Source organism: Symphalangus syndactylus, chromosome 22 (genome assembly GCF_028878055.3).
Source record: "Symphalangus syndactylus isolate Jambi chromosome 22, NHGRI_mSymSyn1-v2.1_pri, whole genome shotgun sequence".
In the NCBI taxonomy this organism is placed as follows: Eukaryota; Metazoa; Chordata; class Mammalia; order Primates; family Hylobatidae; genus Symphalangus; species Symphalangus syndactylus.
Genome location: NC_072444.2, coordinates 47,044,779 through 47,071,925, shown reverse-complemented (window position 1 = coordinate 47,071,925; position 27,147 = coordinate 47,044,779). Strand labels below are relative to the sequence as shown.

Here is a 27,147-nt window from a genome sequence, read left to right as displayed (position 1 = left end):
GCTACTCGGGAGGCTGAGACGTGAACCTGGGAGGTGGAGCTTGCAGTGAGCTGAGATCGTGCCACTGCACTCCAGCCTGGGTGACAGAGTAAGACTCCATCTCAAAAAAACATATAAATTTTGGAAAATATCCAAATTATCAGGACATATTTTTGTTCAAAACTCAAATTTGGGAAACTTCTATTTGCTTTTCTAGCACAAATGCTGAGCACGTTTGTTTATTTGTGTGTGTGTATACACATACATATATATGAATTTAAGTAAACTAACAATATATAACATCATGTAGTATACTACAGGAGATATATAGTGGCCACAAGGTTGATAATAACCGTAATGCCAACTTAAGGTCTGGAAGGGCATACACTATGCATTACTTAGCCATATGATGCAACCTGGCCTGAGGGTTTCCATTCCTGGCCAGTGGATTTGCAAGAGACAAGGCCACCTCAAAAGACACAACCTTTATAAACTGTAAAACAATGCTTACCCTTAGAAGAATGGCTTAAATTTCCTTTATTAAAAAAATAGCTGGTAACTAACATGGACTGAGTAGAGTTATATTCTGTATAGTCCATGTTGGAGGAATATTCTCCAAACTTGGAGAACAGTTTCTGGACAGAGATCCTCCAGGTCAGTCGATCATCAGATCCCTGTCTTTACCTGGCGCATGCAGCTTGCCTGCTCCCGCTCTCCACCTTATAAGAACACTATGAAAATAAATTGCTGGAGCATCATGTGGCATCTAAGACACATCTTCCATGCTAATTGGACTGAAGGGGAGAAATTGCCCCTAGGGAGGCTGATTAACCAGGGCCATCAGAAACCTTCAAACGCATCACCATGATTGAATAAAATGCATTTGGAGAATAATTTAGTTAGCATACCTCTTTTCAAAATTATACAAAGAACTGAAATGAATCATTTAAACTACAGCCATCTGACCTTTATTTCCAAATCATTGTTTTTCAGAATTGGCAAAGACATTAGGAAACATTTAGATAACTTCCCTCTAGAGGCAGCAGAGATTGTTTCTATGGCATCTGACCAGGCCACCTTCTCTCAGCCTGAAGAGTCTAGAGGCAGAGTTCTTTATGCATGGAGGCAGACCAGAGCATTATTAGATAGTTCCAATTATTAGAAAGAATATACTTATTACATACTGTCTGTCTCCCTAAAATTCCCATCCGTGAATTTTTGTCCTGGAGAAACAAAGGGAGGTCTACCCTCTTTTTATTTTTTTTCTCTCACATGACAAAACTCCTTAAGCTTTTTTTTTTCTTTTGTTAAAAATATCTTCAGCAATATCCCTTCTGTATTTTCTGGGATAACTTCTGAATACCTGAAATTGTGTGTATTATTCAGGGTTCTCTAGAGGGACAGAAATAATAGGATGACTGTGTATATGAAGGGGAGTTTATTAAGGAGAATTGACCCACACAATCACAAGGTGAAGCCCCACAATAGGCCATCTGCAAGCTGAGGAGCAAGAAAGACAGTCCAAGTCCCCAAACCTCAGAAGTAGGGAAGCTGACAGTGCAGTCCTCAGTCTGTGGCCAAATGCCTGAGAGCCCCGTGGAAAACCATTAGTGTAAGTCCAAGAGTCCAAAAGCTGAAGAACTTGGAGTCTGATGTTCGAAGGCAGGAAGCATCCAGCATGGGAGAAAGATGAAGCCTGGAAGACTCAGCAAGTCCGGTCTTTCCACTTTCTTCTGCCTCCTTTATTCTAGTCGTGCTGGCAGCTGCTTAGATGGTGCCCACGCAGATTGAGGGTGGGTCTGCCTCTCCCAGTCCAATGACTCAGATGTTAATCTCCTTTGGCAACACCCTCACAGACACACCCAGGAACAATACTTTGCATCTTTCAATCCAGTTGGGTTGACACTCAATATTAACCATCACACTGTGTGATAAGCATCATTGTTATAATAAGATTTTTAGATTCATGAGAGGTGTCAAAGCAAGAACCTGTATCTGAAATAGACCTAAGGGGGCAGAATTAGGAGGTCCTTCCACATCTCTGGCTTTCCTCTGTAGCTGGTTAATAATAAAGTACTGACCTTTAATTTCCCTCACCATCTTTAACTCTGTCTCATTGTAAAACACCCCTACTGCTTTCTTAATCTATTAGTAAAATGTATGTTTGTAGAAGAATTTGGAAATGTTGATGAGAAAAAATGGAGGGTAAAAGGTATTGCACAAGTAAAGAAAGAACATGTAGATATTTCAGCATATAGCTTTTTAGCTCTATACGTATATATTTTATGTTTTGTTTTTAAAAACTGGGTCATATGAAACATATTTCCAAATCTCTTTTGAAAAGCTGTACATATTTTACCTATGACACCTATTCTGCCCTATCCTGCTTTCCCATTATTGGGATTATTTATTTGAGTTTCATGATTCAAGTGGGCCAATGTGTAAGTTGTGGTGAGGAAAGATAATATTTTGAAGGGTTTGGTAAACGGATTTTGATCACCTTGTCCTCTTGACTCACGCTATGTTTTTATAATCTTTTAACATATTCTCTCTCTCTTTCTCTCTCTCCTTTGCATTTTCGTATCAAATGGTTCAATCATTGAAGTTATCTTCTTTCATGGTCTGTTGTATTCACTTGATTAAAAAGTTGTTCTTTAAAGGGAACTTTAAAAGCTCTTAAAACTTTGATAAAAGTTCAATTGAAAAGTTACCTAAGAACTTTAGGTGGTTGTTCTTTTAAATCTGGCTCAAATCTAACCCTCTCAAAACAGGTTGCAATTTTTCTTACTATTTCCTAGTTGCAAAAACAAACTTTGCAATCAATTTCTTATTTTGCTAATGGCTTATTCTCAGTTGAGCAGGTTTTTCCCTAAGGATTAATCTTTCTGAAGTAAAGGAGGCTGGGGCTGATTGAGGAGAGAATAAACAAAATAAGTGAGCAAATTTTACAGCATGTTAGAAGACACAAGTGCTAAGGTAAGAAATAGCAAAAATATCAAAAAAGAAGGTGTGCTGGAGATGAAATCATTTGAAAATTTATACAGGATGGTCAGGGAAAGTCTCTTTAAGAAGGTGATGTCTGAGCAAAGATTTGAAAGTTGAGAAAAAAGTAGCTTTATAAATATCTCCAGAAAGAACATTCTAGGCAGAGGAAAGCACAGGTGCAAAGATCCTGAGGCACTGAGATATTTGGCCCACCTGCCCAGGAGCACCAGGGAGGTGAATGTAACTGCAATGGGATGAGCCAGAGAGAGAGATAGCAGGATACGTTTTTGGAGTACCAGGACACCAACTATATAGGAACATGTAGGCCATCATAAGGAATTTTGTTTTACTGTGAGTGACAAGAGGATCTATTTCAGTATTTTGCACAAAAGAGTGACACTCTCTAACTTCTATTTTAAAAGAATCATTTTGACTGCTATGTTATGGTGTAACAAGGATAGGAGAGCTTATGCCAATTAAGATGCTTCATGGTAGTCCAGATGAGAGATGATTGTGGGTTAGAACAACGGGGATAGCAAAGGAGATGATGAATTGTGGATGGGATTTGGATATATTTTAAAAAGAGAACAAACAGAATACCTGATGGATTGCAGGTGGAGTGTGAAGGAAAAGGAGCTATGTGGACAGAGTAGAGACAAAAAACAGAGTTGAGTCCCTTCTGGCTCACCTGACCTGTTCTGATGCATGTAAAAATCTTGATAAACTGAGTTACCAAGGTTTAAAATCAAACCCAGACAAAGCATAGAAATTAAGGAATATCAAAATCAGAGTGGATTATATAGATTATTCATGTCTCTTTATTTTATAGATAGAAAAACTAAAGCTTAGAGAGTCAAACCCAATTCCCCTGAATCCTTTTTGCTCCTTTCGGTTCCTAGTTTTTAATGTAAACCTGTATTAAGTGGAATATCCACACAACGACAGACACAGGTTATAAAGGTAAAGTGAAGTGATGTCCACACAGGTGCACACCCATGTCATCAGCACAGAAATCAAGAATGTCAACATTATATGGAAGATCTTTTCATTCAGAATTATTTTCAACATTGATATGGTTTTGCTGTGTCCCCACCCAAATCTCATCTTGAATTTCCACATGTTGTGACAGGGACCTGGTGGGACGTAATTGATCATGGGGACAGGTCTTTCCTGTGTTGTTCACATGATAGTGAATATGTCTCATGAGATCTGATAGTTTTATAAGGGGGAGTCTCCTTGCATAAGCTCTTTTTTTGCCTGCTGCATCTATGTAAGAAGTCACTTGCTCCTCTTTGCCTTCCACCATGATTGTGAGGCTTCCCCAGCCACATGGAACTGTAAGTCCATTAAAGCTTTTTCCTGTATAAATTATCCAGTCTTGGGTGTGTCTTTATTATCAGTGTGAAAACAAACTAATACAACTATATTTAGATGTTTTGTAAATGTGGTCACGATACATTTATTTTCATTGAAATAAATTGCTCTATTGTATCAATATACAATTTATTAATCCAGGATACTGTTGACACACATTTGAGTTGCTCTCTCTCTCTCTGTCCCCTTTTTTCTGTCTATTATGGTTAGTATATAGATATTTCATAAATATTTAGTAAATAAATATTTTCACACATGTTTGGTGAAGTATTTTTTATTCTCTGCATGGACTTATATGATGATATCAATAGAGCTTCATCTTTTCCAATAGCACAATGGCTCCACAAATACATTCTTATATGGTGATTTTGCTTTAGCATATGGTCCTCAGAAAATTTGTTATCAGCTCTATTTCATGAGAAAAAAGTATTTTCCTCTCAAAGATGTGATTTCTGCCAACTCTCTTGTTCTTACTGATTCTCTAAAAGGTGATGGAATGCTATTCTTATATAAGGATCATGGGCAGCTAAAGAGCATTGAGAAAGATATGAGTCCCACAATGAGTGATTTAGCTACTCAGGCTGGTATATAAAGAACATGGAAGAACAAATGCTATGAATCCAAAGGGAGATGTTGGTTAGAAATAACAAGTTTAATACGATAATAAAAATTATACAATAACAATATTAATATAAACCATAATTTTATTGAGGTAGGTATCATAGCATAGTGTTTAATAGAAAAGGATCTGGACCAAAACTGCTTAGTTAGAATCTCAGCTCTGCCAATTTCTGACTATATAACCTTGTTTTGCCTTATTATTCTCAACAGTCAAGTGGGAAGCATAACATACCTATTTGAGAGGATGTAGATTTAATCAGGTAACATGTGAACGACTGAGAATCTGTGCTTGAAACATAGTAAACACAATGCATGTATTAAACATTATTGTTATCACTTATTATCATATTTGAGTATGTACCTATATTATTTTTAATGTTCTTTCTCTCAAGATAGCTATAACTATGCTTAAACTTACAGCATCTTTTTTCTGATGTCATTTAATTTTCTACTCTTCTGTGCTAATTTGGTTTTTTTTTTTTAATGTGCACTTTGTATCATATGTCACTAAATGGCCCTTTTGAGTGCCTATATTTACCGAGAACTATATCTTGTCTGAGTGCATCAACGACAAATCTCAGTGAAAATTTTTTACAACCCATTTTAGATATTCAGTTATGAAGGCCTACTTAAGTTAAATAACTTACCTAAGGCTTAACAGCATATTAAATAACATATTATGTAGTGGGTGTGTTCTTTTCTGGAAGCCCTGTGGTATTTTACTATTTTTGCTGCCTCCTGTGGCTTAATGGATAAAATTCAATCTTCAGTGGGTTTGACTAATTTGAGCTGGTTTTAATGGAAATTTATCTGGGGTTATTTGGATACTGATGTTTTGAATCATTACTTCTGTACTACAACAATAACAAAGCTTGCCACAAATGTCAGACCAAATTTGATTTCTAATTTTTGTCATTTTGAGGTATCATAGCTGGTAGAGGATTGGCTGGAGAAAAAAAAAAAGCAAAATTAAAACCAAAGGATCCATATAATGGATTGGATGTTTTTGTCTCTTCTGAACAGGACTTTTAAACTGTATTGAAGCTCATTTCAGCTATAATTTTAAGATTGTTAATAGTAAATTAAAAGGGTCCAACTCTGGTAGAGATTGAGTAAGCATACACCAATATGTCTCTCCCACTAAATGCAACTAAGAACCTGGGCAGGCTGCATGCACAAGGGACCTAAGGACTTTAACAAGCAAATGATAGCAAGAATATTGGGGAAGAAAACCAGATTTGCACCACTACTCTATTGGCAGTAATTCCCCCCACATACCCATTTTTATTTTCCTTTGGTTATTCTTAGCTTGGACTCATAAAATAGCACAATATTCAGACGTGAGCACCGGGTTTAGACAGAAAGAACTTCAAAGGAATCCCTCTGTTTCTCATACAAATGATGGGAAAGGGAGCATTTATGGGGCAGATATAATAGAAGAAAATTCCTTAATTTTGTTTTTGCTATCATTATTCTCTACTAATCCTGCCCCCTAGCAATGTCACAGTGGCACAGAAGCAGAAGCAATGGGGAAGACACCCAAAATTTCAGGAAATAAGTATTTGTGGTCTCAAAAGTATGAGGAAATACTCATATTTTCCTTCCTTCTTACCTTCTTGCCATATGGCTCCAGAGAAAGGTACAGTCACAGGAAGTTTATGGTAGAACACAGAACTAAAGCCCTGGTTTTGTTGTCAGATCAGAAAGAAGTTGGGCACAGTGATTCATGCCTGTAATTCCAATACTTCGGGAAACCAAGATGGGAGGATTGCTTGAGACCAGAGGGTGGAGGCTGCAGTGAGCTATGATCGCACCACTGCTCTCCAGCCTCGGTGACAGACCAAGATGCTATCAAAAAAAAAAAAAAAAAAACCTAAGAGAATCCCTTGGGTTCAAAAAATGTCAGGACAATTACAGAAAGAAGGGATCTCTCTGAATATAAGAAAATAATCCCATAGAGTATACATAAACTTCTGAGCTCATCCCAAATCTGTGCACGCATGAATTTAAACAGCATATCAAATACCTTGAGAACCAAATTAAAGCACTGGCCTTCACCCACATCCCATGCTGGCCGTTGAGTAGTGAACTCAGGAAAGATCTTAAAGCACAGCAAAACCTTTAAAAACTGATTGGCATTGGATCCATGGCCCTCAGGTGTGTAAAACTTGGCTGGTGAACACACTGTGGTCACTTGTCTCCTAAAACATAAAGGTCAATATTCTATTTTTTTTTTTTTTGAGACAGAGTCTCGCTGTTGCCCAGGCTGGAATGCAGTGGCATGATCTCGGCTCACTGCAAGCTCCGCCTCCCAGGTTCACTTCATTCTCCTGCCTCAGCCTCCCGAGTAGCTGGGACTACAGGCGCCGGCCATCAAGCCGGGCTAAATTATTTTTTTGTATGTTTTAGTAGAGATGGGGTTTCACCGTGTTAGCCAGGATGGTCTTCGATCTCCTGAACTCATGATCCGCCCTCCTCGGCCTCCCAAGGTCAACATTCTTAACAAGACTCTGAGATTCATAACATAGTACCCAACATGTCCAGATATAATCTATAACTTCTCAACGTGAAGGAGCATGAAAATCATGACATTTTATAAGCAGACAGAAAATCAATTGATGTCACTCCTGAGATAATAGAGCTGTTGGTATTATCAGACATGGATTTTTAAAGCAACTATTATTAACATGATCCAAGAACTAGGGAAAAATACTTTTGATACAAAAAAAAAGATAGATCTCAGAAAAAAAGATAAAAAATCTTAGACGGGCGGATCACGAGGTCAGGAGATCGAGACCATCCTGGCTAACAAGGTGAAACCCCGTCCCTACTAAAAATACAAAAAATTAGCCAGGCATGGTGGTGAGCACCTGTAGTCCCAGCTACTCGGGAGGCTGAGGCAGGAGAATGGCGCAAACCCGGGAGGTGGAGCTTGCGGTGAGCCGAGACTGCGCCACTGCACTCCAGCCTGGGCGACAGAGGGAGGCTCCGTCTCAAAAAAAAAAAAAAAAACTTTTTAAAATGAAAGACTTATAAATAAAAAACATAATACCAAAATTACCACACAAAAAAAGGCACTAGGTGAGCTTGATAATAGATGGAGATAGCAGAGAAAAAACCTAAGCATGATGAGGATACATCAATAGGATTTATCTAATCTGGAAAATGTAAAAAAAAATAAAAATAAAAAATAATGAAAAAATTAAAAGGGACTCCAAGACCTGTGATATGAAATGGAAGATTTAACATTCATATCATAGATTATCAGAATGAAAGAAGGAAGGTCATATACAGGAAAAATAAAAGAATAATCGATGAAAAACAATTGGGGAAATATATAAGTTAAATGATTCAAGAACCGCAATGAACCCTAAACAAGACAAGTTCAAAAATATTCATGCTCTGATTCATCATAATCAAACTGCTAATGACATAATAAAAAAAGAGAGGAGAAATGTATTAAAAAAAGCTAAGAAAAGCAAACATCACTTATAAGGGAACAACAATTCAAATTGTTATGGATTTCTCAACAAAAATCAGGAAGGGCAGAAAACAGTGAAATATAATTTATAAAGTGCTGAAAGTAAAGAACTGTCAACTGAGAATCCACCAGACCATTCTGCAGAAATGAAGGTACAGTTAATATATTCTTGGATAAAGGCAAACCGATAAAATTTTTCAGCAGCAGACCTTCTCTAACAGAAATGGTAAAGGAAGTAATTGAAATAGAAGGGAAATTATATTCAGTGGATACTTGGAACTTCCAGAATGAAGCAAAGAGTGATTAAAATGTGAAATAAATATTTAAATATAAGTAGGCTAGTTTTCTCTACTTGAGTTTTTTAAAAAATATGTAAGCAAAAATTACACCATTGTCTGATGGAGTTTTCAATATATGTAGACAATACAAATGGCAAATACACCATAAAGAGAGAAGAATAAAACAATCTCTGTAATGGTAATGTTTCTTCATTCATCTACATTTCACTTGAAGTGATAAAATATTAATTCCAAATAGATTATAAAACACTAAATATTTAAATTATAATTTTAAGAGCAACCACTTAGAAAGCACACAAAGAGATACAGTAAAAATGTAACAGTTAAATAAAAAAGAAATGTTAAATAATGTTATAATAATACAAAATAAGACATGAAAATAAGAAAAAGAAACAGAGGAAACAAAGAGAAAGCAAATAATACCATATTTTAACATCTTTTGAACAAAAGGGCAGGCATATTACTGCCTATTTTAAAAGATATGGGTACACTAAGCTCAGATTTTCTCAACTATAAATAACCACTTCTTATACCTAAGTCATCTTTTCTCATTCATATTTCCCTGTAGGAATTGGGGCTTGGGAAGCTGATGCAAAAAATGCTGAGTATATAGATACTGCTATTTCTGTGAGACATAAATTGTCCTTTGTCTCAGACTCAAGAATTTAGTGTGCTCCATCAACATCCATGGAACCCTGATAGGCTAACTGTTAGCTTGCATATAGAACAAAATCTCAGACACAGAGAACATGGAGTTGCAACATTAGTGTTAAGCAAATTATACTTCAGAGTAAGGAAAAGTATAGGGATAAAAAGACATATTACATAATAATAGAAATTCAGCAAACAGGCATGCTCATCCCAAATGGCAATAAGAAGGCTTCAAAATGCATAAAGCAAAAACTAAAAGAAAAATGGACAAATCCACAAATATAGCTGGAGGCATCAATCTTCTTTCATTAATAGAGCAAGTAAACAGAATATGAAGAAGGATCTGTAAGAACTGAAAAACACTATCAAACAAATGAAATGTAATTGACATTTATAAAACACTCCATAGATTTATAGCAAAACACAAGTTATTTCCAAGTGTATATAAAATCTTCACAAACATAAACTTTATTCTTGGCTATAAAACTATCCTTAATAAGCTTAAAATATTTGAAATAATAGTTCAAGTATGTTGCCTGATTATAATAAAATTAAGCTAGATATTAATAACAGAAAGAACAATGGTAACTCTCCAAATATTTGAAAATAAAACAATACATCAGTCAAGGAGGAAGTCTGAAAGGAGATTAGGAAATATTTTGAATTGAACAAAAATGAAAATGTAACTTACAGATTGGGTATTCCTTACCCAAAATGCTTGGAACCAAAAGTGTTTTGGATTTCAGTGTTTGTTTGTTTGAAATATTTGCATTATACTTTCCCAGTTGATAATCTTCAATCCAAAAGCCTGAAATCTAAATTGTTCTAATATGCGTTTTCTTTCAGCATCATGTTGATGCTCAAAATGTTTTGCATTTTGGAGCATTTCAGAGTTTAGATTTTTTTAATTAGGTATAATCAACCTGTACTAACATTTCTGTGATGATACTAAAACAGTTCTTAGAGGGATATTTATAGTATATATTATTATATTAAAAATGAATAAGCATATAACTTTCCACCTTAGGAAATTAGAGAAAGAAGAGCAAAATGAACCCAAAGCATACAGAAGTAAGAAATAAATGAAATAATAGAAATAGGAACAAAATAATAAAAATAAAAATAAATATCAATAAAACAAAGAAAACAAAAATGGAAAGACACAAATTACAATTTTGGGAATAGAAATGGGAAAATTAAATGACTTTGAAATGACATTCCACTCTACCCTAAATAGGGAAATTTATATGAAATGAACCAATTCCTTGAAAGACTCAAACAACCATGAATTAATAAATAAAAATAGAAAAACTAAATAGTCCTACACATATTAAAAAAATTAAATATCTAGTTAAAAATTTTCATCTAAAGAAAACTCTAGGTCTAGATGGTTCACTGAAAAATTCTACCAATATTGAAATAATATATAATAACAATCCTTCACAATCTCTCCCAGAAAATCAGAGGACGTAACATTCTCTAAATCATTTTAAAATGTCACAGATTATTTGATACCAAAACCAGACAAGATAGTCTAAGAAAACGATAGAGCAACACCCATCATGATCATAGATATGCAAATTCACAACTAAATATTGAAAAATGGAATGCACAATATATACAACACATAGTGCCTAAATGCGGTTTACCCAAGGATTGCAAAGTTAGTTCATTATTCAAAACCACTCAGTATAAAATATCACGTTATAACAGACAAATAAGAAAAACAGTGTGGTCATATTAATTCATTCAGAAAATGTATTTGACAGTGTTCAACTCACAGTCATGATTTGAAACAAGCAAAATAAAATAAAAAACTTCTTATCAAACTAGGAATATGAAGAACCTATCTCCACCTGGAAAATGATGTCAACAAAAATCTAAAACATTTTACTGAATGATAGCAGATGGAATGTTTGCCTCCTAAGATGGAGGAAAATGATAGGATTTCAACTCTTACTATTTCTATTCACCATAATACAAAATAGTAAGTGACAACAGGCAAAAAGGAACAAGTAATTAAAAGAAGAAACACAACTGTCCCTATTTACAAACAATGTGATTGTCTAAGTGGAAAATTGTAAGGAGTCTACAAAAAGAGATGCTAGAACTAATAAATGAGTTTAACAAGGTCTCAAGATGTAAGCTAAACAGAAAAATCAATTTTTATTTCTATATATTAGCAAAGAAAACCTGGAAATATAAAATTTTAAAAACAATATTTAGAATAGCTTAAAAGTAAAAAGCTTTGTCATAAATCTAACAAAAAATATAAAGAACTTATGTTCTAAAAACTACAAAATGCTGATGAGATAAATCAAATAATTTATAAATAAATAGAGAGTTATATTGTATTCATAGATTAGAAGAAAAAATACACTTAAGATGTCAATTACTTCCAAACGGATCTGTAATTTTAATACAAATACAATGAGAATTTCAGCAGGATGTTTTTGTAGTTACAGATGAGTTGATTATAAAATTTACTTGAAAACCGAAAGGACTGGAATAGCCAAAACAATTTTGGAAAAAATAAATGAATAAATCTTGAGGAGTTGCATTTTCTGCTTTTTAAGACTTACTATATAACCAGGGTAATGGATACAGCACGGTATTGGTGTAGAGATAGGCACATATATCAATGGGAGAGAAGGGAGAATACAGAAGTAGATCCACACAAATAAGCCTAACTGATTTTTGACAAAGGTGCTAAAGAAATTTAATGCACAGAGCACAGGCTTTTCAGCAAATGTATTGAAACAATTGGATATTCATATGCAAAACTGAACCATGCCCTAAACCTATAACTTATTCAAAAATAATTCAATAAAGATCTCTATGTAAAATGTAGAGATATACAACTTTTAGAATAAAGTATTTGAGGTAGGCACAGGAAACATCTGTGACCTTGAGTAGGCAAATAATTCTTAGCTATGATACCATAGCTAAGAATTTATCAAAAATGTTTTAAAATTGATCTGTGAAAGATGCTATTAAGGGTATAAAAATACAAGGTACAGATTTGAAAACATTCTTTCTAAATCTTATATCTGAGAAAGGACTAGTATCTAGAAATATAAAAAACTCTTCATACTCAACAGTAGAAAAAGAAAAAAAACAAATTGTTCATAAAGATCAGACACTTTATCAAAGTATATATACTGATGGCAAATAAGCACATACAAAGAAATTCAACATCGCCAGCCATTAGAAAACTGAAAAATTAGAAGTTATGCAAGATAAAAATATGATATGTCACTCCATATCTATTGAAGTAACTAAAAAGAAAAACAAAAAGCTGATAATAAAACAAGTACTGGCTCTGAGGCTTTAGAATTCTCAGAACTAGAATTCTACATCCAGCTAGAATTCTCATATATTGCTGGTGGGAATGCAAAATTGTACAGCCTCTCTGGACAGTAGTTGGGCAATTTTTACAATAAAGTTAAACATATATTTACTATATAACAACAATACTATTCTCAAGAATTTTCCAATTAAAATAAAACCTTCTGTTTACCCAAGAAAGTGCATGTGACTATTTATAGCTCTTCCTTCATAATCTCTGAAGACTACAAACCAACCAAATGTGCACCAACAGTTGAATGGGGGAACATGCTGTGGGACACTCACAGTGACATACTATTCTGCAATCAATCAAACAATTGATTAGTGCAAAATATGGATCTCAGTGAAACTGTGCAGTATGGAAGAAAAGTTTCAAAAGATTAACTACTGTGTGAATCCATATACATGGCAATCTTAGAAAGGTAAAACTATGGATAAGATGAGTAGCTGCCAGCCTTAGGACTTGGGGGTAGGTGGCAACAAAGGGGACTACAAGGAGTTCTGGGGGAGGTAGAACCACCACAATTGTGGAAGTGGTTACACAAATCTATACATTTGTTAAAACTCATGGAACTACACAGCGAAAAAAAAAAAACAACAACATGTCAATTTCATTGTATCTTTATTTAAAAGTTTATAATGGAAAGATTAAAACCCCACAAAACTGAGTTATAGTAGACATAGTAGACAAAGAGGCAAAAGTATATCCATTAGTGAAAAACTTTTTTTTAGCTAGTGATCATAGCATCTTGTGTGAAAATTTGAGTCTCTGCAGAGCACAGTATCAGGGTATCTGGAGATTGCCAAAGGTGTAATTTTCCAGTGCTATGATATAGTTTTAGCTGCTTCTAAGAGGGCCTGAAGGCCTAAGGTAAATTGAAAATGGCAGTCCTAACTATAAAGATATTGGCACACTGAATGCACCTGTGAAAGCACCCATAATTCTTACTGCAGAGACCCTATTGTATATAAAATAATAACAGCAAAGGCTCTGGAGAAACGACTATCTTCCTTACTAGCTGATGATCTTGAACCATTATGCAAAATCCCTGAGCCTCAGGGTCTTCATCTTTAAAAAGGAACTGGTAGTAACAGACTTACTGAACTGTTTGGAAGAGAACATTTAATGTAAAGTGGTTAGAACAGTGCCTGAAGCACAGTAAGAAAGCAATGCATGTTAGCTATAGTGGTAAGCTGAATAATAGCCTGTCACATCCTAATCTCCAGCACCTATGACTATGCCACTATACCTGACAAAAGGAGTTTACAGATGTTAGGGACTTTGAGACTATCCTGGACTATCTGGATGTTCCCATGGAATGACAAGGGGCCCTCCATATAAGCAAAAGAGGGAGGCAGGAGAGTCAGTGTCAGACACGGAGAGAATCTGGAAGCTACTTTGCTTTTGACTTTGATGATGATGGAAGGGGCCATAAACAAAGGGATGCAGGAGGCCTCTAAAAGCTGAAAAAGCAGGAAGTGGAATCTCCCTGAGAGCCCTGTTGACACCTTGATTTTAGCCCACTGAGATCCATTTCAGACATTTGAGTATCAGAAAAACATTTAAATAGTGCATTTATTTTCATAAAAATATTGTAAATTTTAATAATAATTATTTTAGAACAGTAAATTTGTGTTGTTTTTAGCCACTAAGTCTGTGGTAATTTATTGCAGTCCCAATCAGAAACTTATATAATTGTTCAAAGCAAATAAGTTATTTTTAGTTCCATTCAACTTACAGCTCTGCAATTCTACCACTTTCTAATAAGTCTTTCAAATTTCCTATTATCTTTATTAGAGAAAATAGCTGTTTTGACATCATCCATAAATGCATAAATTCAGACTCTGGAGTTGGCCAAGCCTGGATCCAAATCCTGCCTCCAATACCTGCCATCCCTGAAATCTGACATCTGGCCTCACCTAGAGTGTGCTGTTTCCTCACAACCAATATGGGAGTAAATGACTGCCTGTCTCATAAGGTGGTTGTTGAGAAGGGAGATATTGCCACAAATCATTTAGCACAGAATCTGGCTCTTAATTAGTGCTCATTGAAGAAGAATTAAAATTAGTGGTTCTCCAATATCTTCACTATACAGATAAGTAAACTGAGGACCAGGGAAAACAAGTGGCTAGACTAAGTCAAACAGCCAATTTCTAATCGATGCAGGACTAGAATCCATACCATTTTGCTACAACACATAGACACAGAGAGGGGGACAACACACACCAGGGCCTGTTGGGGGGTGAAGGGTGAGGGGAGGGAACTTAGAGGACGGATCAATAGGTGCAGCAAACCACCATGGCACACATATACCTATGTAACAAACCTGCACATTCTATACATGTATCCTGTTTATTTTTTTTTATCCTAAAAAAAAGAAAATGTCTTGGGAGGTGTGATGTCATACCTTCTTTATACTTGCAAAAATAAAGCTCTCCTATTTTCTTCCCTTTTAAATATTTTGCTCTAATGTCACATGAGTCAAATGTGAAATGAGAACATACTATTCCCTCAGGTTTACTCCTATATTGGTTGGGAGGAAAAAGCACACTCTAAGTGAGGCCAGATGTCAGGTGTCAGGGACCACAGGTATTGGAGGTGGAATTTGAATCCAGGCTTGGCCAAATCCAGCACATGAGCTTCTGTTCACCACACAAATGCATTTATGGATGATCTCAAACAGCTTCACGTGGAGTTGATTTTTATTTGAGATTTTGAAAAATATTTTGAAAAGAATAGGTTATCACACAATAAAACAGATTGGAAAAGATAAATGTGAACTTCCAAGGAGAGTCCAGAACAACAATTTTTTATGAGAAGAACTTTAGAATCCGTAGCTTTCCAGCCTAAACCTCCCCTATCTCCTCAACATTTCCTAAAGAAAAAATAAAATAAAGATATTGAGAAACAACTACAGGAGGAGTTGCAGGTGACTTCAAGCAATGGAGACATGGAGAGGGGCTCAGTCAAAAGGAGGCTACTAGGGTCTGTTTAAGAAAATGGAGAGACAGGAAAATGACAGAGATAATATGGGTTTCGTTTCAGAGCACCACAATAAAGCAAGTTACATAAATGTTTTTGTTTTCCCAATCCAAATTTACACCATAATGTGTAATGTTTACAGTATAGTGTATTCCATTAAGTGTGGAGCAGCATTATGTCTAAAAACCAGTTTATATACCTTAAAAGTATTACAAAAAATGCAGTTGAAAATTGCACTGCCACAAACAAGCAAATACTGACGGATTTTGTCACCACCAGGCCTTCCCTGCAAGAGTTCCTGAAAGAAGTACTAAATATGGAAAGGAAAAACCAGTACCAGCAACTGCAAAAACACACCAAAATATAAAGACCAATGACACTATGAAGAAACTGCATCAACCAGTGTGCAAAATAACCAAATAGCATCATGATGACAGAATCAAATTAATACATAACAATACTAACCTTAAATGTAAATGGGCTAAATGCCCCAATTAAAAGACACAGACTGGCAAATTGGATAAGGAGTCAAGACCCATCAGTGTGCTGTAGTCAGGAGACCCATCTTATGTGTAAAGACACACACAGACTCAAAATAAAGGGATGGAGGAAAATTTACCAAGCAAATGGAAAGCAAAAAATAAAAAATAATAATAATAATAATAAAATAACCCAGGGGTTGCAAACCTAGCCTCTGACAAAACAGACATTAAACCAACAAAGATCAAAAAAAAGAAGGGCATTCCATAAAGGTAAAGGGAACAATTCAACCAGAAGAGCTAACTATTCTAAGTAGACATGCACCCAATAGAGGAGTATGCAGATTCGTAAAACAAGTTCTTAGAGACCTCCAAAGAGACTTAGACTCCCACACAATAATAGTGGGAGAGTTTGTCACCCTACTGTCAGTATTAGACTGATCTATGAGACAGAAAATTAACAAGCATATCCAGGACTTGAACTCAGCTCTGGATCAAGTGGAACTAGTAGAAGTCTACAGAATTATCTACCCCAAATCAACATAATATACATTCTTCTCAGCTCCACATGGCACTTATTCTAAAATCGATCACATAATTGGAAGTAAAATACTCCTCAGCAAATGCAAAAGAACTGAAATCATAGCAAACCATCTCTCAGACCACAGTACGATCAAATTGAAATTTAGGATTAAGAAACTCACACAAAACCACACAACTTCATGGAAATTGAACAATCTGCTCCTGAATGACTCCTGGGTAAATAACAAAATTGAGGCAGAAACCAAGAAGTTCTTTGAAACTAATGAGAACAACGAGGCAACGTACGAGAATTTCTAAGACCTTTTCACTGAGGAGACAGTAGCCTGAATAGGGAGCTGACCCAGTTAGACCAGGATCCACGGCTGTTTGCCACCTCGTGGACATTGGTGATAATTACAAGTCACTTCCAATGACTTAGAGATGCTCCTTTTGACAGCATCTCTAACCAATAAATTTAGCTCCTTGATTGTGTTTTCTGCCTGTGAGTAGAGTTCTAAGGATAGGAGGAGAGACTGGTAGCTGTAAGTGCACTACAGTATCCTTTCTTTGGAAGAAAAAAAAAAATCTATAATCAGTTGCCAATTACTTACCTAGCAGTTACAATGTGTGAAGTGTTCTCAAAGAGTATTTAGGTATTTAAGAGTACTACCCAATGGATCACTATCACTAAAACCTGCATTTGTCATGCCTTTAAATGAAAACGTTGCCTGTGAATTTTTACTTCAGAAACTGTTTCATATTCTCCAGTGAAGCCACGGCCTTCAGGGTCTAGATAAAGGCATGGCTTGTTTTATTGCACTTCACTTTATTGTACCTCAAAGATATTGCTTTTTTTTTTTCACAAAGTGAAGATTTGTGACAACCACCTAAATTTAGCAATTCTGTTGGTGCCGTTTTTTTCCAACGGCGTGTACTCACTTGGCGTCTGTCACATTTGGATAATTCTGGCAATATTTCAAACTTTTTCATTATTATTATATCTATTATGGTGATCTATAACCAGTAATCTTTGAAATTATTATTGTAATTATTTTGGGACACCGTGAACCACATGCCAATAAGATAGTGAGCTTAATTGATAAATGTTGCATGTGTCCTTATTGTTCTACTAACCAGCCGTCTTCTCATCTCTCTCCCTCTGCTCAGTCCTCCCTGTAACCTGAGACACAATAATAGGGAAATTAGGCCAATTAGTTACCCTACAATGGCCTATAGTGTTCAAGTGAAAGGAAGAGTGGCACATTACTCACTTTAAATCAAAAGCTAGAAATGATTAAGCTTAGTGAGGAAGACATGTCAAAAGCTGAGATAAACTGAAAATTAGGTCTCTTGTGCCAAACACCTAAGTGGTGAATGCAGAGAAAAAGTGATTGAACAAAATTAAAAATGCCACTTCCCTAAACGTACAAATGATAAGAAAGCCAAATAGCCATATTGCTGAAACAGAGATAGATTTAGTGGTCTGGATAGAAGATCAAACTACCTACATTTTCTCAAGTCAAAGCCTAATCCAGAGCAAAGCCCTAGTTCTCTTCAATTCTTTGAACACTAGGAGAGGCGAGGAAGCTGCAGAAGAAAAGTTTAAACTGGCAGAGGTTGGTTCATGAGATATAAGGAAATAAATTGTCTTCACAACATAAAAGTGCAAGAGGAAGCAGAAAATGCTGATGGAAAATCTGCAGCAAGTTACCAGGTGATTAGCTAAGATAATTAACAAAGGTGGCTGCATTAAACAACAGATTTTCCATGTAGATAAAACAGCCTTTTATTGGAAGAAGATGCCATCTAAGACTTTCATAGCTAGAAAGGATAAGTAAATTCCTGGATTCAAAGCTTCAAAAGGACAAGTTGACTCTCGTGTTCATGGTTAATGCAGCTGGTGAAGCAACAGATCATTTACCATTCCAAAATTCTAGGGCCCTTAAGAATTAGGCTACATTTCTTCTGCTTATGCTCTGTATATGCAATGGCAAAGCCCTTGGCAACTACAGCTCTTATCAGTCAGCAGCCATCAAAATTGAGTTAAGACTCTGCCAGCCCAAGGGTTAGGACTCCATGAAGACTCAGATGATCATTAACATATTTTAATTTTAGTAATACTTTTATTTATTTTTCATATATCTCTTTCCTCTGTACCTTTCTTCATGCCTTTCCCTCTGCCCACAGTGGCCTTCTCCAACCCCACTCTCTCTCAATGCCTAACCATCCTTTAAAACTTATCTCAGACATCAATTCCTCTGCACTCCGTGATGCACTGTTGCCCTTACCAAATTGTAATCTTCTGATATATGATTGTTCTATTCACTAGATGATTAACTCCTTGAGGGCGAGGGCCGTGCATTACTCATCTCTGTATCTCCAGTTCCTAGAGCATTTCTTTTTTGTTGTCGTTTGTTTGTACTGGTGCATAATAATTGTACATTTTTATGTGGTGCATATGATATTTTGATACATGCATACAATGCTTAATGATCAAATCAGGATAATCGAGATGTCTGTCACCACAAACACTTATCAGTTCTTTGTGTTAAGAAGATTTCAAATCATTATGAGATTCATGGGGAAGGGTAAACTTGACCAAATATTTGATGATAGTGAGGAATTATCATTTTATTTATTTATTTTCTTTTTAAAACTTTATATTTTATTTCAATAGGTTTTAGGTAGCAGGTGGTGTTTGGTTACATGAATAAGTCTTTCGGTGGCGATTTCTGAGATTTTGGTGCACGCATCAACTAAGCAGTGTACATTGTACCCAATGTGTAGTCTTTTATCCCTCACCCCCTTCCTGCTTTTTCTCTTGAGTCCCCAAAGTCCAATGTATCATTCCTATGCCTTTGCATCCTCATAGTTTAATTCCCACCTATGAGTAAGAACATATGATGTTTGGTTTTTCATTCCTCAGTTACTTCATTTAGAATAATAGTCTCCAATTCCATCCAGGTTGCTGTAAATGCCACTATTTCACTCCTTTTTATGGCTGAGTAGTATTCCATGGTGTATATATATATATATATATATATATATATATATATATACTGCATTTTCTTTATTCACTCACTGATTGAAAGATACTTGCACATGCATGTTTATAGCAACACAATTTTCAACAGCAGTTTTTGGTAATACTTTCAAATTAAGGTGTATATGCTGCTTTTTAGACATAATGCTGCTCCACGCTTAATGGACTACAGTATGGTGTAAACATCACTTAAATTTGCATTAGGAAAACAAAATTTTCATGTAACTTGCTTTATTGTGGTGCTCTGAAACAAAATCCACAATATTTCTGTCATTTGCCTGTCTTTCAGTTTCCTTAAATAGACACTAACAACCCCCTTTTGACTGAGCTCCTCTCAATGTCTCCGTTTTCCTCTTTCTGATATTCCTGTATGTGTGTCCATCACTCTAGCTGTAATGAATGATTTGTAATTACCTGATATAGACTGAACATTGTGACCCTAAATGCATATTTTGAAACCTTAATCCTCAACATGACGGTATTTAGAGATGGGTCTTTTAGGAGGTAATTAGGTCCTGCGGGTGAGCCCTCGTGATAGCATTAATGCCCTTAGGAGAGACCTGAGAGAGCATGTTTCTCTCTTTTCGCCTCTCTTCTCCATGCGAAAGTGTTTAACTACAAGCCAGGAATTGGACACTCATCAGAAATCAAAACAGCCAGCACCTTGAATCTTGGACTTCTCAGCCCTTAGAACTGTGAGGAATACGTTTCTTCTGTTTAAGCCACCCAGTATCTCTAGTATGTTGTTACAGCAGCTGAGCTAAGAAATTTACTGTATGTGCCTTGCTCTCCCACGCTTCCTTTTCTTTGCATGTGCTAGTCCCTCTTCATGGGATGCTCTTTCTCCCACTTTTTAAAATGTTACTTTGCATTTGACCCAATATGCCCTTCCCATGTAGTCAACAGACATAATAAACCAAAAAATGAGATAGCTCAAATTTGCTTTTTCAGACTAGGTTTTCAAAACTCAGTATATATTTTATAGTTATGTCACATTACAATTCAATTAAAAATTCGGTTTCTCAGTCACATCAACCACATTTCAAATGGTCAAGAACCACATATGTCAGAAGGCTACTATATTGGGCAGCACAATGCCACGGGATCCTGAACATTCTCACCTTGATACAAGTTATGACCCATGAAGAGATGATAACACTGCCGTAAAGAAAGTAGCAATATTTGTTTCAGTGTTTAAAGAATTATATAATTTGGGTTAAGCATTTACTGGGCACCTTGGTAGACTGAGAGGGCCTCCAGAGTTAGGACAATATATTTTTCCTTTTAAAATCCCTTACTTTTATTTCAAGCCATTTTCTATGAATTTTTCCACTTAGCTTAAATTTTGCTTTTTGAGAAGAGGCATGAAGTAGACCTTGACCTCACAGTCTGACTTGACTTAAAAGATTCCTTCCATGCCCTTACACCACTTTGTGTTATCACTTGACCCATTGCCCTGTGCTCTAATCTCCTGTGTGCTTGACAGCCTCTCTCATTTGATGGTGTGCTCTTCGAGGAAAGTGACTATACCTTTCTTTTCTGTATCCCCAATGCTGCTGTCATTCCTGGCATAGAGTTTTGCTAATGGCCATATATTGAACGAATGAATGACTTTTTTAAAATAAGCCTTAATCAAGTATCAGTCATTAAGAGGTGTCCAGTAGAATGTGATTTGAGGACCACTGAGAAAAAATACTTCCTCCCTGCCCCCATCTGAAACTCTATCTGATTCTACCTATCCTATTTATTAAGAACACACGTTTGACACTTTATTTCAAAATATGTCTTTAAGGCATTTTTGCCTCACCCATTAAAATTACAACTTCTTTTGGATGGGGTGCTCTTTGATACATGAGTCATTATTGGCACACGCGCTTATAAACAGTGACAGCCAGAGGAGAGTAATTTCCTTTGGGAACAGAACAACCTAGTAGAGAAAGATTTTAATATGACAAGAACAGGATTAGCAAAAGACAGAAAAAATAGGAGAGTGGTAAAAAACAAGCATTTCTAACATCTCACCTATGCCTAGTATTAGATCTACCCTTTGCTCAAGGACCTAAAATAGATGTTTCGTTAAAAATATAGACATTGATTCAGTTAGAAATGAATTCACATCCAAGTTCTGCCATTTCTTCACTCTGTGACTGAGAGAAAGTTATTTATAGACTCTGAGTTTCATCTTTCCTAGCAGAAAAAGGGGGACACAACAAATCGTGTAGGGACAGTGAGGGCCACGACACATGCATACTGTTTGTCATATGCCATACTAGAGTCCCAACAAAAACTCAATTAATATTATCATATATATCCCTTCTGTCCTATGCTCAAGGCTGTCCATGGTCTGGCAGCAATCTATTTATCAGATATTTTGTCCAACTTCTTGCCAACAGTAGGTGCCACATTAGTTCCCTAAATGTGTTCCACATGTGTGACCACTGTAACTTTTCACATGCCATTCCTATGTCCAAAGTGATGATCAGATAACTCCCAAGCCTCCCAGGTAACATGGATTATGGGTGGATTTTAGAGGAAGCATAAGGGTTGGGATGTGTGTTGTGTTAGGTAACAGGAACATAACCATATTATTTGAATTTTGGAAACCAAATATTTTGCCAACTAAAATGTCTGCCTAAAATACACGCAGAGGAAGTTGGGCATGTTTCGCACTTACTGGATGTCTTCTATGTACTAGGCTCAGAGCTGCTTTGTCTTTCATTCATATTGTTAAAAAACAAAGCTTCGCCTGAATTAAATTTAAAGGAGCTTAATTTAGCAATGAATAATTCATGAATTGGGCAGTCCCCAGAATCACGGCTGATTCAGAGAGACTCCAGGGGTGCCTCATGGTCAGAACAAATTTATAGACAAAAAAAAGAAAGTGATGTACAGAAATCAGAAGTGAGGTACAGAAACAGCTGGATTGGTTACAGGTTGGTGGTTGTCTTATTTGAACACAGTTTGAACACTCAGCAGTGTTTGAGTGGTTGAAGTACGGCGGCTGGGATTGGCCAACACTCAGCTATTGTTACAGGTGCATACTCCTAAGCTAGATTTTTAATCTTTTCTACCTGTTAAGTTAGGTTACAGTTCACCCAGAAGGACTCAAATATAGAAGCACAGAGTCCTTCTCAGGCCATATTTAGTTTGCTTTAACAGTATCCTTACTGGGAGGAGAGTTAGCAGTTAAAGATTATACCAGGTTTTTCTAAAATACCTGTCAATCTCATCTGATTTATGCTCTGAATGCAGTTAAAGAGTTAGGTCCCACCTCAGCACAGGAATACTGCTTTACCCAAAAGACACAGACTACATTCCAAGAAACTCTGACGTCAGCTGGTTGGAAGAGAGTGTCTCAGAAGTTGAAGTACTACTGCCAGATATAAGGCTGAAGCGTAGAATTCCCGCAGGGACCTTGCTTTTTTATTAAGAAATCTGCTGATGGAGTTCAGTTTGGCCTGAGCCTGAGCTCAGAGCTCATAATACCCTGTTCCACCTCGAAATCAAATACAAGTCAATCGAAAATTATTTTTGGCCTGCACTGTGTGCAGTTGCTAGGGAGGCATGATGGGGATGCAGTTGAGTCAAATAACGTGTCTTCCAAGCTGCCTCTATTTTTACAACACAACTGAAAAAGGGCACTTCCAAGCGTAACATCTAATTATTCCCTTTTCTGGTGTTCACCTCCTTGAGATTGTCCACCACACTCATCATTCTAGGACAGCAGGCACATCTTTTCCCATCATCAGTTATATTAATTAGAAGAAATGTCCACTCTCAACTATGTATTTCAACTTCTACAGGAGTTTAGCTACCACTGAAAAAAAGCATATCTAGGATTTACTAATGAACTTACTAGCTTCTGAGTCCTTCCTCTGTTAGTATAACAAGAAAAAAATAATATCCTCAATTGATAGGTGAAAACAATAAAGCTCGGGGAGTTTAAGTGATAAGACATATGTCTAGAAAAGGTCAGATCTCATGTTCAAACCCTTACAAAGAAACAAATAAGACAGCTGAGGAAGTCATCAATCCAAAGTACACAATCTCTGTCTCTCCCAGAATGTACTGAGTTTGTATGAAAATACTGAGGCATGCATTTCTAATACTTAAGACATGGACACACATGCATACACACACACACACACACACACAGAACATACTTGAAAGTCCTGTATCTGGTACATTATGGCAATATTAGATTTACTTCTAGAAACCAACCTGAGTTCCCAGTGTGGATAAATGCCATACTCTAGTGTTTCCCTAGAATTCTATTTTCACCTCAATCAAAAGCAACACCTATATTTAAATTATTATTTATTTTAGTGTAAATCTATGGAGGCTCTTACTTTTTGAGGGCCTGCATTGTGATTTGTTCATCTGAAGTTTCCCTCAGCAAATCATACAGGATTTGGCATATAGGTTGTGCTCAAGAAGTACAAGTTAAAAAAAAAAAGCCAAAGTTGAATAAATGTTAGAGACATTAACTGCAAGAATAAGTAGGCTATTAAGGACTTGTGGAGATTTTAAATGCACCCAGTGTCATTTTTTAATTATTAATTCATCCATTCACTTAAACATATATTAAGTTTATTTCCTCCACCAAGTCTCATAGTGAATTCTGGTTACAGCAGTGAATGAGTGAGGCTCTTGAGGAAAGAAATATGTGCTCAAAGAATGTATAAGCTAACAATTTTATCTGCTAGAAAATGACATATTCATTTAAAGAAATTTCTATTTAAAAAAGCAGGAAAAAATATTATCCTCAATTGATAGATGAGAACAATAAAGCCCAGGGAGTTTAAGTAATAAATCACATATGTAAAATCGAACAGATCTGGTATTCAAACCCAAGACTGTCTCACCTGAACTCGTCCATTTTTTATACTGCGCCATGTTGCCTTCCATAAACAGGAAGTGTTGGGTGGGTAAAGGGAACTGAACTGTATGATGGTGAAAAACATCCCCTTTCTATAATAAAGTCCATAATGGCTGGCACCAACTTGGTCTCAGGTGTGATACATTAGGAATCTACTTATCGACCACTCGGAGCAGCTCCCCCTTCCAGTGGTCAATTTAGGCGCCAAGGCAGTTAAAAATAGGTTCTCTAGACATTTTCCTTTGCACTAGTTCCAAAAGCTGACCGCATCACCTCGCCTCACCTCCAATTAGTTCTCAATACAAAAGCACTTTGGCTACCAGCCATTTCTAGAACCAGGGAAGCAGACTTCTTACCCAGCCTGAATATAATTCCAAAAACAATACCGTAAACAGAATGATGTGGAGTGGAGAACGTGGGTCAGATGGAGAGAGGCTCTCTGACAGCATCATCCACGGTTCATTTGCCATTAATAACAAGGCAGCTTGCTTTCCTGGGACTGCTCCAACTTGCTAATAGGTGTTCTCTGGGGATGAACAGAGCCACTACAGAAGCATCTGTAGGCCTGTGTATTGTTTCTAACAATCCAGAGCCCCACAGAGTTCTATCCTCTGGACTCCTCCATCCAAATGGACGAATTCCCGCTTCCTGGCACTTATGCTTTCAGCGCTCCCCACAAATGAGGGCATTTAATATGTCATAGTAGTTCTCTTCCATTTTGCACTTCTTCAATGCTCCCTTTATTAGAGGCACAAGCCATTGATTTAATTAAAAGGTTAACACCAGAGCAATCTAATCTTTCCTCCCCACCCTTCTCTTCTGATTTATCCAGGGCTGCAGCTTACATTAGAAATCACAAAAAAGGGAAAAATGCATCGGGCCAGTTTTATAACTAGATAAATCAAAGCACAGCTGGGAAGGGCTTAGGGTAGTGAATAGAACATGCATTTTGAGTTGGGATTTTTAGATAGTTAACTCAGCGAGAATCTCATCATGATGTTATTTTGGGCGTGTTCCTTCTCCTCTCCAGGGCTGTTTTCTGATCTGTTGAATGACTGGTGTTTTCTGAACTTGACAGATTATGAGAATCACATGAAATATTTATCAGAAATACAGATTTCCAGGACCCATATCAGATGGAAAATCCGAATCTTCAAAGAGGACGAGGTCACCCCTAGACATTGTTTATGCTTGCAAGTTCAGCATACTCTATGTAAGTGGACCCTATGGGCTTGTCCAGCTCTGACATCTTGTCCACCTCTGACTGTGACCTCAAAGCACTCTTATATATAAGTAGTAGACAGAAAAATAATCAAGGGCTCTGAATTTTTCTCAAAACTCTTCGGAGATACCATAATACAACAGGGCACTTAGCCAGGTCATAGTAAGTGTTAGACCACATCAAGAAAGCAAATGAACTAATTTTACGTCTTGGCCAGACTTCTCTTTGCATGTCTCTGCTCTCTTTCTGTTGCCCTCCTTCATTCTGAAGGTATTCTTCAGCCCAGTTCTGGCCTTTGTTTTATCCAGACTGCCCATTATGTCTGCTCAAAAGCACTAGAACCTCATCCATTGGTCCTCTCCTGTCACTTACAATACTATTCTCAACCCTGTCTTGCTAGACAGTATGGGAGAAACCATGATATTAATGTGCTAATGAGTAGTTTTGGCATAAGCTTATTTCTTTAGGCAGACTATTTGCAATTTAACTAGAGATATCACTAAAACTTGAAAGAATTATGTTAAAAATGTCAGAATTTTGAACACCATATACAGTCTAATGTGGATGTATTTGGGGTCAATGTGTGACTTCCAACACACTAAATCACATCATACCATCATTGAAAAAAGAGCATTAACTGCACTTTATTTTTTAAAACTTTGATATGCTAGAAGATTTACCTCCAAGCCTTAAAATCTTTCTGTTTCATTCACATAAAAATTTTAAAAATTTAATCAAAAATCCATTTAGCTATTTCCAATATGACTTACCAAGTTATTCTTTTCTCCCACTTAGGAGGATCTCTACACTTAACTTTTACTGACAATGAAGCCTGATTTCTCCCATTGCAGACCTAAGAATAAATTAGAGGCTTATCAAATATGTGCATCTTTGAGAAGTTTAGAAAAGAAATATGATATGCCAAAACCACGCCACAGGTAACTGCATTTGAAAGTAATACAGTGTACTTTTTAAATATAAAGCTGAGTGAATATACTTGATTTCTGAAAATAATATTTTCCATATTGAACCAAATGCTTGAAGATTTTCCTGTATGAAAAATAGAAAACAATTGAAGGGTCATGTTACAGAATGAGGCAAAATTTACAACAAAATATTTTCACCAGGATTTATCTCACCAAGTTTACGTAAAACCTGAATAGAGCTGGGTGCAGTAGCTCATGTGTGTAATCTCGGCACTTTGGGAGGCTGAGGCAAGAGGATCCTTTGAAGCCAGGAGTTTGAGATCAGCCTGGGCAATAAAGCAAGGCCCCCTATTTA

At 36.3% G+C, this 27,147-nt stretch overlaps 1 long non-coding RNA gene across 1 annotated transcript in view; it reads right to left on the bottom strand.

The window, feature by feature from the left end:
- The window catches only part of LOC129472294 (uncharacterized), a 40,701-nt gene extending 15,574 nt beyond the window's left edge, over window positions 1-25,127 (bottom strand). The window contains exon 1 of the long non-coding RNA XR_008653871.1: window positions 25,031-25,127. This is a non-coding gene — a long non-coding RNA (uncharacterized lncRNA). The remainder of the gene's footprint in view (window positions 1-25,030) is intronic.
- Window positions 25,128-27,147: the final 2,020 nt, after the last annotated feature.